This window comes from Hyla sarda, chromosome 5 (assembly GCF_029499605.1).
Source record: "Hyla sarda isolate aHylSar1 chromosome 5, aHylSar1.hap1, whole genome shotgun sequence".
NCBI lineage: Eukaryota > Metazoa > Chordata > Amphibia > Anura > Hylidae > Hyla > Hyla sarda.
This window is the reverse complement of record NC_079193.1, coordinates 123,125,154-123,139,320: the sequence shown is the minus strand read 5'-3', so window position 1 is coordinate 123,139,320 and position 14,167 is coordinate 123,125,154.

The window sequence follows — 14,167 nt, the reverse complement described above, 5'->3', positions numbered from 1 at the left end:
AAAAAACATAATTGTCTATAAAACTGTCCTGATAGGGGTCCCTCCATCTTTTTCACAACTACAACTCCAAGCATGCCCAGTTATTTTATATGCTGTTCGGGCATGCTGGGAATTCCAGTGGTGCCTCCAGCTGTTGCAAGACTACAAATCCCAGCATGCCCTGTCAGCTTTCTGCTGTATGTGCATGCTTGGAGTTGCAGAGGTGACTCCAGCTGTTGTAAGACTATACATCCAAGCATGCTATGACAGCTTTCTGCTGTTTGAGTGTATAAAGGAGTTGTAGTTCACCAACACCTCTACTGTATCAGGAGACTCCTGGGAGTTGTAGTTCACCAACACCTCTATTGTATCTCTGTAGTCTCCTGGGAGTTGTAGTTCACCAACACCTCTATTGTATCTCTGTAGTCTCCTGGGTGTTGTAGTTCACCAACACCTATATTGTATCTCTGTAGTCTCCTGGGGGTTGTAGTTCATCAACACCTATATTGTATCTCTGTAGTCTCCTGGGAGTTGTAGTTCACCAACACCTATATTGTATCTCTGTAGTCTCCTGGGAGTTGTAGTTCACCAACACCTCTATTGTATCTCTGTAGTCTCCTGGGGGTTGTAGTTCACCAACACCTATATTGTATCTCTGTAGTCTCCTGGGAGTTGTAGTTCACCAACACCTATATTGTATCTCTGTAGTCTCCTGGCTGGGAGTTGTAGTTCACCAACACCTATATTGTATCTCTGTAGTCTCCTGGCTGGGAGTTGTAGTTCACCAACACCTGTATTGTATCTCTGTAGTCTCCTGGGAGTTGTATGTCACCAACACCTCTATTGTATCTCTGTAGTTTCCTGGGGGTTGTAGTTCACCAACACCTCTATTGTATCTCTGTAATCTCCTGGGAGTTGTAGTTCATACACCAGTGTTTCCCAACCAGGGTGCCTCCAGATGTTGCAAAACTACTACTCCCAGCATTCCCTGGTTGGGAAACACTGGCATACACACACACATAACAGGGACTACAACTCCCAGCAGGTGTCATTCAGTAGTCTCCCCCCCCCCCCCCCCCATCTCACACACAGAATCATCTCCAGTATGATATTTATTCCCTGTAGTCTATACACCACCAGCCCGTGCAGTGTAATATGTCTCCTCCACACACACGTCCTCCCCCCTCCCTGCTCTGTGGTTTGCTCTGTGTTTCCCCCATGAAAACTTGAAACCTCCCCGTGATAAGTGAGGTCCTATGTAGACAGAGCAGGGGAGGGGAGGGGGGAGGAGCTGTGGATGTCCTCATTCTCCCCCTGCTTGAATCTTATAGATAGGGGCGTTTCTGAGGATGAGCCTATGGCTGCCTCAGAAAGCACCCGCTCATGCATATGCATAAGCAGGGAGGACCTGACAGAGGCTAGGGGGAGCACAAACACTGCTGGGAGGAAGAGATCTCCGTCCCCAAGATGGCGGCTGCAATGCAATGAATAGGGGACGGACGCAGGACTACTGGGCTATGCTGGCAACTCTAATATCTCAGAAACTGCTACATATAGGTAAATAGAACTAATTGACTGAATTGTATAACTTTTGTTTGGGGAACATTTGGGCAGGGATTTTTGACCACTACAGTTGTCCTTTAAGTGCTAATTTTAATACACAGAAAAAGACCTGTAATGGGCAAACGGCGCAGCGGATCTGGGCAAGGTAGGACTCAAATTGTTCAGCATCTCCCGCACTATCCACAGGTACCTGTGGATAGTGCGGGACAAAACATGTAACAGTTTTCCTTTAAAAATGTATGTACAGGACAAAGGGTTATGATTATGGCATATGCAGAGCATGTAAAATGTCTATATGGAACAGAGGGTTACGGTAATGTAAAAAAAAAATTTTGTATTTTTATTTAACATTTTTTTTATATCAATCTACATATGTTTTTGATATGTTTCTTCTGTAATTGTTATATCACATTACTTTTTCCACTGTTCCCTCTCCCTTCCTTGTACCGACGTAACAAATTACCACTCCTATAAAATACCCATTTCCTGTCATGCCACATGAAGCTGCTTTCCTGGAGCGAAACACGTTGCATCTTGGGAAATAAATTACCTCAATTTTATCTGATTTCCATTCCTTTTGTATCCTGCGCCGTGTGGAGCCGGCTTTCTCCTTGAAGCCAGACCGACTGAATGTTTTTACTTTTGGAAGACATCAGAGGGCTTCAAAGTTCAGCAGCAATTCAGAATTTGGAAATACCCCACAAATGACCCCATTATAAAAACTGTACCCCTCAAAGTATTCAAAATGACATTCAGTAAGTGTGTTAACCCTTTAGGTGTTTCACAGGAATAGCAGCAAAGTGAAGTAGAATATGCTAAATCTTCATTTTTTATACTCGCATGTTCTTGTAGACCCAGTTATTGAATTTTTACAAGGGGTAAAAGGAGGGAAATCCCCCTAAAATTTGCAATCCAATTTCTCTTGAGGAAGAGCATATCTCATATGTGTATTTCAAGTGCTTTGTGGGTGCATTAGAGGGCTCAGAAGGGAGGAAGCATCAATGGGATTTTGCAGAGTTAGTTTTTCTGAAATGGTTTTGGGGGGGCATGTCACATTTAGGAAGCCCCTATGGTGCCAGAACAGCAAAAAAAAAAAAAACATGGCATACTATTTTGGAAACTACACCCCTCAAGGAACGTAACAAGGGGTTCAGTGAGCCTTAATACCCCACAGGTGTTTGACGACTTTTCATAAAAATTGGATGTGTAAATGAATTCAAAAAATTTTTTTTCACTATAATGCTGTTTTTCCCCCAATTTTTAAATTTTTACAAGGGGTAATAGGAGAAAGTGTCCTCCAAAATATGTAACCATCTCTTCTGAGTATGGAAATACCCCATGTGTGGACGTCAAGTGCACTGCGGGTGCACTACAATGTTCAGAAGAGGAGTCACATTTGGCTTTTGGAAAGCTAATTTTGCTGAAATGGTTTTTGGGGGGCATGTCCCATTTATGAAGCCCCTATGGTGCCAGAACAGCAAAAAAAAAAAATAAAATAAAAAAAAACACATGGCATACTATTTTGGAAAGGACACCTCTCAAGGATCGTAACAAGGGGTATAGTGAGACTTAGCATCCTACAGGTGTTTGACGACTTTTCATTAAAGTTGGATGTGTAAATTCATTTTTATTTTTTTCTCACTAAAATGCTGGGTTTTCCCCAAATTTTACATTTTTAGAAGAGGTAATAGGAGAAAATGCCCCCCAAAATTTGTAACCCCATTTCTTCTCTGAGTATGGAAATACCCCATGTGTGGACATCAAGTGCTCTGCTGGCACACTACAATGCTCAGAAGAGAAGGAGCGCCATTGAGCTTTTGGAGAGAGAATTTGGTTGGAATAGAAGTCGGGGGCCTTGTGCGTTTACAAAGCTCCCCGTGGTGCCAGAACTTTGGATCCCCCCCCCCCCCCCACACACACACACACGTGACCCTTTTTGGAAACTACACCTCTCACAGAATTTAATAAGCCCAATGGTGCTCCTATTCTGAGCATTGTAGTTCGCCGGCAGAGCACTTAACATCCACATATTTATATACTCAGAAGAAATGGGGTTACACATTTCTTTTCCTACTTTCCCTTGTGAAAATAAAAAAATGTAGGGCACCAACAGCATTTCAGGGAAAAAAAATTTCCCATCCAATTTTAATGAAAATTTGTCATACACCTGTGGGGTGTTAAGGCTCACTATACCCCTTGTTATGTTCTGTGAGGAGTGTAGTTTCCAAAATGGGGTCACACGTGGGTATTTTTTTTTTTGTTTATGTCAGAACCGCTGTAAAATCAGCCACCCCTGTGCAAATCACCAATTTAGGCCTTAAATGTACATAGTGCGCTCTCGCTCATGAGCCTTGTTGTGCGCCCGCAGAGCATTTTCCGTTCACATATGGGGTATTTCCATACTCAGGAGAAATTGTGTTACAAATTTTGGGGGTATTTTTTTCCTTTTACCTCTTGTGAAAATAAAAAGTATGGGGCAACACCAGCATGTTAGTGTAATTTATTTTTTTACACTAACAGGCTAGTGTAGACACCAACTTTTCCTTTTCATGAGGGTAAAAGGAGAAAAAGCCTCCCAAAATTTGTAATGCAATTGCTCACCCCATATGTGGCCCTAAACTGTTTCTTTGAAATACGACAGGGCTCCGAAGTGAGTGAGCGCCATGCGCATTTGAGGACTAAATTAGGGATTGCATAGGGGTGGACATTGGAGATCACTGGCGTAGAATACCCCTAACAGGGTGCCTCCAGCTGTTGCTACACTCCTAGCATGCCTGGACAGTTAATGGCTGTCCAGAAATGCTGGGAGTTGTTGTTTTGCAACAGTTGGAGGCTTCGTTTTGGAAACACTTCTGTACGATACGTTTTTCATTTTTTATTGGGGATGGGGCGGAAACAGTGTAAAGGGGTGTATATGTAGTGTTTTACCCTTTATTTTGTGTTAGTGCAGTGCAGTGTAGTGTTTTTAGGGTGGTGGTTTACAGCTTGTTTCCCACTAGGAGTTTGCGCTGCGGCGGAAAAATACAACTCCCAGCATGTACTGACAGACCGTGCATGCTGGGAGTTGTACTTTTGCAACAGCTGGAGGCACACTGGTTGGAAAACCTTCAGTTAGATTCTGTTGCCTAATTCAGTATTTTCCAACCAGTGTGCCTCCAGCTGTTGCAAAACTACAACTCCGAGCATGTACTGATCGCCGAAGGGCATGCTGGAAGATGTAGTTCTACAACAGCTGGAGGTACGCAACAACAACTCCCAGCATGGTGATACAGCCATTTGCTGTTCATGCATGATGGGAGTTGTAGTTTTGCAAGATTTAGAGGGCCACGGTTTAGAAACCACTGCACAGTGATCTCCAAACTGTGCCACTCCAGATGTTGCAAAACTACAAATCCCAGCATGCCCAAACAGCTGTCTGGGCATGCTGGGAGTTGTAATTTTGCAACATCTGGAGAGCTACAGTTTAGAGACCACACCGGCTTCCGTAGTCAGGAGGATCGCCGCAACAGGGAGAGGATCGCCGACCGCCGCCGACGGTCACACAGTTCCCCCGCTCTGCCCTTATTACCGTGGGTGAACAGAACAGGGGAACCGAACTTTAAACCCCCCCGCCCCCGATCTGCTATTGGTCGGTTGCTTCTGACTGAACAATAGCAGGGACAGGAGGGGTGGCACCCCGGCCACCTCACTCCTATCTCTTCAGGGGGGATCGGGGGTGGGTTAGGGCAGGTAGTCAAGCATCACACCACAACACGCAGCACACATACCAATCAAAGTGTTCCCACATATACACACACTACCCCCCCCCCCCCCACCAAGCTCTTCCACCCCTCCCAATTAGAGTAGGGAATTGGCCCGCAGGGCTTTTATGGCACGGGAGGCATATGCCTTACTTGCCTCTGACACTGAAAGCAAGCGCCATTGAGGGCGAGGAAGACCCCACATTTATATTATCATCTTCACCCTCCTCATCATCTAGTGATGATGGGCAACCAAGGCGAGGAGACACCGCTATGCGGGACCGCAAACCTCCCTTGCTACAGACACTGTGCCCTATGCTAGCAGGAGTCCCCCATACTAGTCAAACCCCCCAGGCAAGTTCACTGATGCCCCGTACCGGTGAACTTGTCTTGACACAGCCAACGGACCACGAGCCTGTGATTCCCGAGTTCGTTGGTGACTGAGAAATCAAGATTGACATCGCCGGGTTCACTGAAATGGACTATTGTAGTTATTATTTCAGCGACATCAATCTTACGGTTGAGCAGACGAACCTGTACGCCCAACAGTTCGTCGTCGCAAGCCCGGGCTCTGTTCTGGCTAGGCTCAATGGCTGGTTCCCAGTCAATGCAGCCGAAATTAGGACCTTTTGGGGCCTTGCGCTGTATATGGGTCTAGATAAAAAACCCAGGGTCATGCAATACTGGAGTGGGGACTTCCTCTACCAGACCCCGCTCTACAGTATGGCCATGACCCATCCTGATTTGAGGCCATTCGGAAATGTTTGCATTATGCTGATAATGCGGCATATCCACCCCCGAACTGATCCCACGTATGACCGCCAGTATAAAATCACTCACTTTGGGGCCAAATTGTGGGAAGCCTATGTCTCTGGCCATAAAATGCCATGTGGAAAGCACGGGCATGGTACAAAAAAGTTGCGGTCTACATGGTACAGGTTGCCATGTACAACTCTTTTGTACTGTCCCAGTACGCCGGCAACACGGGCATTCCTGCAGTTTCAAGAGGAAGTCCTAAAGGCCCTAATCTTTGGCAACCGCCAAAGAGCGGGTCAGAGCACTTCTGGAACTGTAGGCGCCCAGATCGTCCCCAACACTGGAAAGAAGGGATGATCCCAGAAAAAAATGCACAGTGTGTCACAGGTGGGGGATACGGAAGGACACCACCACTCAATGTGACACACCCGATCATCCGGGCCTCCTTTATTAGAGATTGCTTCAGGGAGTATCACATTTCCATGGAGCACTACATTTGTAATCCTTTTCCCAGAATTCTATTCCAATGTACCAGTCCAGAGTACATTGTCTTCCAAAATTTAAGCCCAAACAACCCAACAAAAACCTCTTTCATAAAACTCCTGGAAAAAAGTTTTAACCCCCCCAAAATAGGTCATGGGTCACTGAGTCACTATCATTGGGGGTTTGTATGTTACCTCAAATGCGCAGCACTCTCTCCCCACCGGAGTGGGGTAACAGAATAGGGACAGCCACACACCTCACATTCCCAGAATGATGATTCAGAGCATAAGATTTGAGGCGGGCATAATTTTTTGTTTTAGCTATACTCTGGGTCATCATTCATCGAAAATAATTGACATATTAGTAGGAAAATTGCAATTTTCATTTTCCCCAAACTACACTTCATCTATTCCTGGGAAATAAATTTAGGAAACACCTGTGTGTTCAAAACGTCCTCTTTACCCCTATATCCATTCCTTAGGGGGGTACATTCTGTAATGGTGTCACATGTGGGCGTTTCAAATGCAAACAGACTTCTATGACTTCTGAGCCTTGTTGTGCGCCTGCCCAGCATGTTACCCCATATGTGGATGTATTTACATAGTCCTGCGAAAAACCCCTACCAAATTTGTAACCCAATTTCTCCCATTACCCCTTGTGAAAATGATAACATTGTGGGGTGTCGGGGTTTTTCGGTGTAAGGTAGATGTAGGGCAGATGTTATGGTCCAAGGGGCAGGTGGAATTAAATCTTTCTGTTGTGATGTCACGGCATTGTTTAGCCTAAACCACCTGAAAGGTTGTACTGCTAATCCCAGGCTAGGCAGGGGCAAGAAAGAGTCAAAGGTCAGGTTAAGGATAACGGTAACTTTACTGAGGGTAGACAGATGATGCAGGCCACATTGACTATAGGTGACAGACAATTGAGATGACTTGACTTACTCAGGACCGACTGGTGGCTGCAGTGATTTAGGCTTAAGGCCTTCAATGCTCTGGACACAGACACTGGAACCCTTGACTGCACTGGACCAAGTGTCACATTGAGTGGTGGTGTCCTTCCGTATCCCCCTCCTGTGGCACACACTGCATTTTTTCTGGAATCATCACTTCTTTCCAGTGTGGGGACCTCACCTGGAAATTGTTGGCCGGGGACGATCTGGGTGCCTACAGTTCCAGAGGTGCTCTTTGGCGGTCGCCAAAGATTAGGGCCTTTAGGACTTTAGGTTTTTTAACTAGGCCTAAATGCAGCACGAGGCCCCAAAAGGTCCTCATTTCGGCTGTGTTGACTGGGAACCAGCCATTGGGCCTAGCCAAAACAGAGCCCGGGTTTGCGATGACGAACTGTTGGGGGTAAATGTTTGTCTGCTCAACCATAAGATTGACGTCGCTAAAATAATAACTACAATAGTCCATTTCAGTGAACCCGACAATGTCAATCTTGATTTCTGAGTCACCAACAAACTCAGGAATCACAGGCTCGTGGTCCGCTGACTGAGTCCAGACAAGTTCACCGATACGGGGCATCAGTGAACTTGGCTGGGGGGTTTGACTAGTACGAGTGGCAGGGGGACTCACACTAGCATTTGGCGCAAGGTAGGATTGCAATCCCGCATGACGGTGTCTCCGCCACCTTGGTTGCCCATCATCTCTAGATGATGAGGAGGGTGAGGATGATAATAAAAATGTGGGTGGCGCTTGAAAGTAAGGCATATGTGCTCCTGTGCCATAAAAGCCCTGCGGGCCAATTTCCTACTCCAATGGGTGTGTGTATGTGTGGGAACACTTTTATTGGTGTGTGTGTGTGTGTGCTGCATGTGGTGTGGCGCTTGACTACCACCTGCCTTAACCCACCACCTAACAGAAAAAAATGTATAAAATTAAATTAAACTAAAAAAAGGAAACTTTTTTTTTTTATGTACTTCTGGCATAAAAAGCCCTGCACGAAAAAAAAAATGTGTTTACCTAATCAGTGGTGTGAGCACTGATTAGCGCTTGGTGGCAGCAGGGGACACAAAAGTCAGTGGGGTGTCCAGCCACTCAGCTCAGAACAGTACAGATCTACTGCTGGCAGGACATGGGGGTGCAAAATTCCAGCTGTTGAAAAACTACAACTCCCCGCATGTCCAGACCACAAACGGCTGTCTGGGCATGTTGGGAGTTGTAGTTTTGAAAGATGTGGATGGCCACAGTTGAGGGAGCTATGCGCAGTGATCTGCAAACTGTGGCTCTCCATATGTCGCAAAACTACAAATCCCAACATGTCCAGACAGAAAACGGCTTGCTTGGCATGCTGGGAGTTGTAGTTTTGCAAGATGTGGATGTCCATAATTTAGAGAGCTACGCGCAGTGATCTGCAAACTGTGGGTCTCCAGATGTTTCAAAGCTACAACTCCCAGCATGTCCAGACAGCTGGATATGCTGGGAGTTGTAGTTTTGCAACAGCTGGAGGTCAACAGTTTAGAGACCACTGCCCTAAGAGTATGGCCACACATTGCAGAAATGCTAAATCATGTGGATTTTCCACTGTACATTTTGGTGCAAGAAGACACTGAAAAGAAATGTTTCCCTGACAGCTGCCAGAGCCAGCATAGAGATCGGGGACATGATAAAGGACATATCCTGCTGCTGTGCTGCTGCTTGTCTAATGAGGAAGGAAAGAGGGAGGCTGTAGAGTATTGTTCCCCTGATCTGTCCACACTGAGAGCTGCAGGGCGGGAGGCTGTAGAGAATTGCTCCCCTGATCTGTCCGCACTGAGAGCTGCAGGGAGGGAGGCTGTAGAGAATTGTTCCCCTGATCTGTCCGCTCGTGTAGGGTTTATCCAGGCACAGCAAGGCTGCAAAATAGTGAGCAGAGCGAGACTTTTGTAATCAATACATCAGGAAAGGGAGCTTAGTGGGGTCCCATTCACAAGTAAAGCGAAGATTAAGATCATTTTGATTCAGAAGGCCCAAAAACGCCAAAAATGTTCTCCTCTGTTCCAGACCATAAAATAAAAATATCATCTTGACTGTTAATGTCAACAAGTCAGAGGTCCTCTATTGTAATGTCCCACCCTCGATGCAACGTCTTATTTCCCTTAATTTTGGATTCCGAGACTCTTCAGCTGGCCTTTCTTATCTAGGTGTTAAGCTCACTCCTTCCTTGTCTACACTGTATGGTAACTATACACCGCTCTACTGTGCTGTTAGAGCGGATCTGACGAAGTGGTCTTATCCATACCTGTCCTGGTATAGATCGCTGGACGGTTTATCGGTACCTAACTTCTTGAAATATTATTACGCAGCTCGTCTAACTCAGTTAGCTTTAACCAATTTCCTCACAGATGCTCCAAAATGGGTGTTCTTTGAGAACTCCTTGATGGTGCAATTATCTTTCGCCACCTTCATGTGGTCCTGTTGCCCGGTCTCTAAACTCCTCCCCTCCTCGGCTCTGGTAGCTCTTTATTCATTGTCTGGCGTCAGGTCCGCTTCAGATTCTCTCTGCAGTCCCCTGTTTCCCCTCTACTCCCTCTCTTTTCTAATCCTCTTTTTCCTCCTGGTCTGTCTCCTGCACGTTTCTCCTGGTGGATCTCGGCTAAACTTACTAAACTATATGACTTTTTTTACGCTCCCTACATTTGAAACCTTTCGATTGACTCATGCTGTCCCTGATGGTGAGCTATTTAGAGCGCTCTAGATCTTCTCCTTTCTTCGATCCCAGACTTAACATTCTCCACCCGCTCACCCTTCTTTCTTTGAAGTTCGATCCCTCTATACTCCTGACTTGCCTGGTTTGCTCTCACTGCTTTACTCTCGATTAAATGCTCCACCTACTGATGCCAAGCTGAAATTTATGTTAGCATGGGAAAGTGATTTGCGCACTTCCTTGACACACACAATGGCACGATGGCTGTGTGGTTCTTGGCAGAGGTAGCTGGCAGGTGTCCTTAATGGAGACGGCCCTTAAGGTCCTTCATCAGACTTATTTAGTCCCAGTAAGATTGCATGCTATTTACCCTTCAGTGTCCCCACAATGTTTCCGCACTTGTAGTATGAGGGGTACAATTTATCATACTTGGTGGTCTTGCCCTGTGGTTTCAGCGTTTTGGACACTAATGTTGGACCTTTTTAGATTCTATTTTGTCTGTACATGTTCCAAGGACGCCTGCCTTCTGCCTACTAGGCTGTAGACCTCATAGAATGCGTTATAAGCCGTTTCGTCTTGCACAGTACATCCTCCTGGCTGCCACGATACACATAGCTGCTCAATGGAAACAAACAGTTCTGAGAGTGGGTGACATGGTTTCTAGGGTTAATTTAATATTGCTGTATGATAAACTGTCTGCTGTCAGAGAGGATACCGTAGATAACTTTCATACCCTGTGGGAACCTTGGTTAACATCTCGCTATTGCCCTGATATGACTCATTGTCTTTCTCTCTACTAAACTTCCCCGTGGGGTTTTCTGCAGGTGTCGGCCACTTCCATCTTACATTTGCCTTATTTTGCAAGCTTGTAGAATGGATATACCAGGCACTGCTCTGACTACTATAGATAGTCCCGTAGAGCTGCTCTAGATGGCTAATTGGTGCAGACAACAGCTGAACACAGTTTTCTGGGTGCAAACATTCCAATATAGGTGTAGCTTCCAGATAAAATAATGTATCAAGACAGAAAGAAGTTGCACTCACCGGGACTGTAGTGTAAATGCAGAAAGGTTTATTCTTGCAAAATACAGCTGTGAAGATACGAAGGATTACAAATCCATAGCGGGGAGTGAGAGCCGGTACAGCTCTCAGACGCGGGGCACACCACTAAAGGCTACTAGTTGGTACACCTGGGCCGGAAGAAGTGTCCGCAGTGACGCGCAGCTACTAGCCTTTAGTGGTGTGCCCCGCGTCTGAGAGCTGTGCCAGCTCTCACTCCCCGCTATGGATTTGTAATCCTTCGTATCTTCACAGCTGTATTTTGCAAGAATAAACCTTTCTGTATTTACACTACAGTCCGGGTGAGTGCAACTTCTTTCTGTCTTGATACATTATCTTATTATTTTGCACTTAGTGGTCAAAGGTCAATATTATATTGCTTACTTTTTATGAACCTGTGCTACCTGTCTATGCCTTGTTTATGTACCATTGTACGTTGTTTGGATTCTCTCCATGGACCAATGTTTATTGTATTTTGGAAACTGTATTTTCCTGCATATGTCTATTTGCTTTAATAAAAGATTCATGGTTTGACTATTAAAATAAAAACATCATCGATGGTCAGAGTTCCTCTCCAAATACCACTCTTTCCTCCCACCAGTCCAGGAGTATGTTTACCTCAAACATCTGAAATATCTCAACTGCCCCAGCATGGAGTAATATGAGAGTATCGCTAATCTGTAGTCTCGGCTAGGGACACGCTGATTGTCCCCCTTGGTAACGCATTTTCACTCCCCCACCTGCATCACTGATGTGTGAACAGCTGGGAGAAGGCACGGCCCCGGGTCCTGGGGATGTTCTGTTGATGACGCTGCACGCGGGGAGGCGCAGGAACCTGCGGCCGTAACAGTGTGTGACCTTAGCCCGGAGGAGGCTCTGACCCAGTGCGAATCTGTGTGGATGTGCTGATCTCGCCCAGCTGAGTGATACAGATGACGTGGAGGTATGCATTATTAGGCGGAGTGGCTCTGCAGCATAAAAGACTGTTGCCACTGCCACCTTATCCTTCAGGATGTAACGACCTGCGTGAGAGTCTCCCTGATGTGCTGTAATGAGTGAAGGAGACCAGGTTTATTGTTACAATTACGGAATTTCATACCAATTGCACTTTACCCTTTGCACTTTTTATCCCTATAGCTGTATACATTTGACAGGGACTGGGCAGAGTAGCTTATAGGTTCCCAAGGCACAGGGGTTGCCCTTTCTAGGGTGAGTGCCCCAGCTATGTGTCACACAGCTAGGGTAAATTGTGCTTGGGGAGAATCTTGCACCACGAGAGGGATTGAGATGGAGTTTAGGCATAGTTGCTCACTAGCCATTCCTAGGATATACATTGGTTACTACTGTTCTGTATTGATCTTCTTTCCCTCAGTATTTCCCTGTGGGTTGATGCTTTATCTATCTAGATCAGTGGTTCCCAACCTTTTTCGGCTCGGGGCACCCATCGCAAAAAGTTTTTTTCGCGGGGCACCCCTACCGAAAAATATTCGATGCGTGACAAAAAAAAATAAAAAAATGGCTAAAAAAAAGGAATACACCACCTATATATCAGTTACATAGTTAGATATACGCCTATCAAGTTCAACCAAGGTATTGAAGGGAAGGGGTATGGTGGGATGAAGTGGAATGGATGTGATTATATTTCTGCATAAGCATTAATGTTATTTTGTTCTAGGAATGTATCAAACCTGTTTTAAAACTTTCAACTGTTTCTGCTGTGACCAGTTCTTGAGGTAGACTGTTCCATAAATTCACAGTTCTTATGGTAAAGGAGGAGTGTCAACCCTGTAGACCATACCTTTTCTTCTCCAGAGGGAGGGAATGCCCCCTTGTCCTTTAAGGGGATTTAACCTGGAACAGTTTTTCCCCATATTTTTTGTATGTACCATTTATATACTTATATACGTTGATCATATCCCCCTTAAACGTCTTTTCTCAAGACTAAACAAATGTAATTATTTGAATCTTTCCTCATAGCTAAGATGATCCATGCCCCATATTAGTTTAGTCACCCATCTCTGTACCTTCTCCAGCTCCACAACGTCCCTTTTATGAACTGGTGACCAAAACTGAACAGCATATTTATTTAGCTTTATAAAGGGGTAGTATTATGTCCCTGGCCCTTGAGTCCATGTCTCTTTTGATACAGGACAATATCCTGCTGGATATCCTGCCAGTCTTCAATCCAGTTACAAACTAATGTTTCCAAATCCAAAGACCTTAAAGGAGAACTCTAGAATATATATAAATTGTCCCCCATACTGCTGGCAGTAAAAAAATAAAGATGTACATACCTTCCTTCGCTCCCGCGGAGACTCTGGTAACCATCTCCGGTCTCCGCCGCGATCCTCTTCCTGGTTGCCGGTGGTTGGCGAGTCATACTGCACTCAGCCAATCACCGGCCGCAGTGAAGTCCAGACTCGGCCGGCAATAGGCTGAGTGGCAGTGTGAAGTTTTTGGCCCTGGCAGCAGGTGTCGGTGTAGTGAAGAATTTTGTGTCTTGAAGCGTTCTCACACTGCCGCTCAGCCTATCACCAACCGAGTTGGGACTTCACTGCGGCCGGTGATTGCCTGAGCGCAGTATGACTCGCCAACCACCGGCAACCAGGAAGAGGATCGTGGCGGAGACCGGAGCGAGTCACCGGAGGCTCCGGGGGAGCGAAGGAAGGTATGTACATTATTTTTCTGCCAGCAGTATGGAGGACAATTTTTATATTCTGGAGTTCTCCTTTAACTTACCTATCAGATGTCTATGAGGGACCAAAAACAATCCAAAAAATCCCAAAACACCATATCCACAGCCAATCCTTTATCAGGGCTTCTACTCACATCTTCATAAAAGAAAATTAGATTGGTTTGAGAACTTCTATCCTTAGTAGACCCATGCTGGCTATCACTTACAATACTATTATCCCCTAAGTATTCCTGTATCTAGTCCCTTATGAGGCCTTCAAAAAATTTCG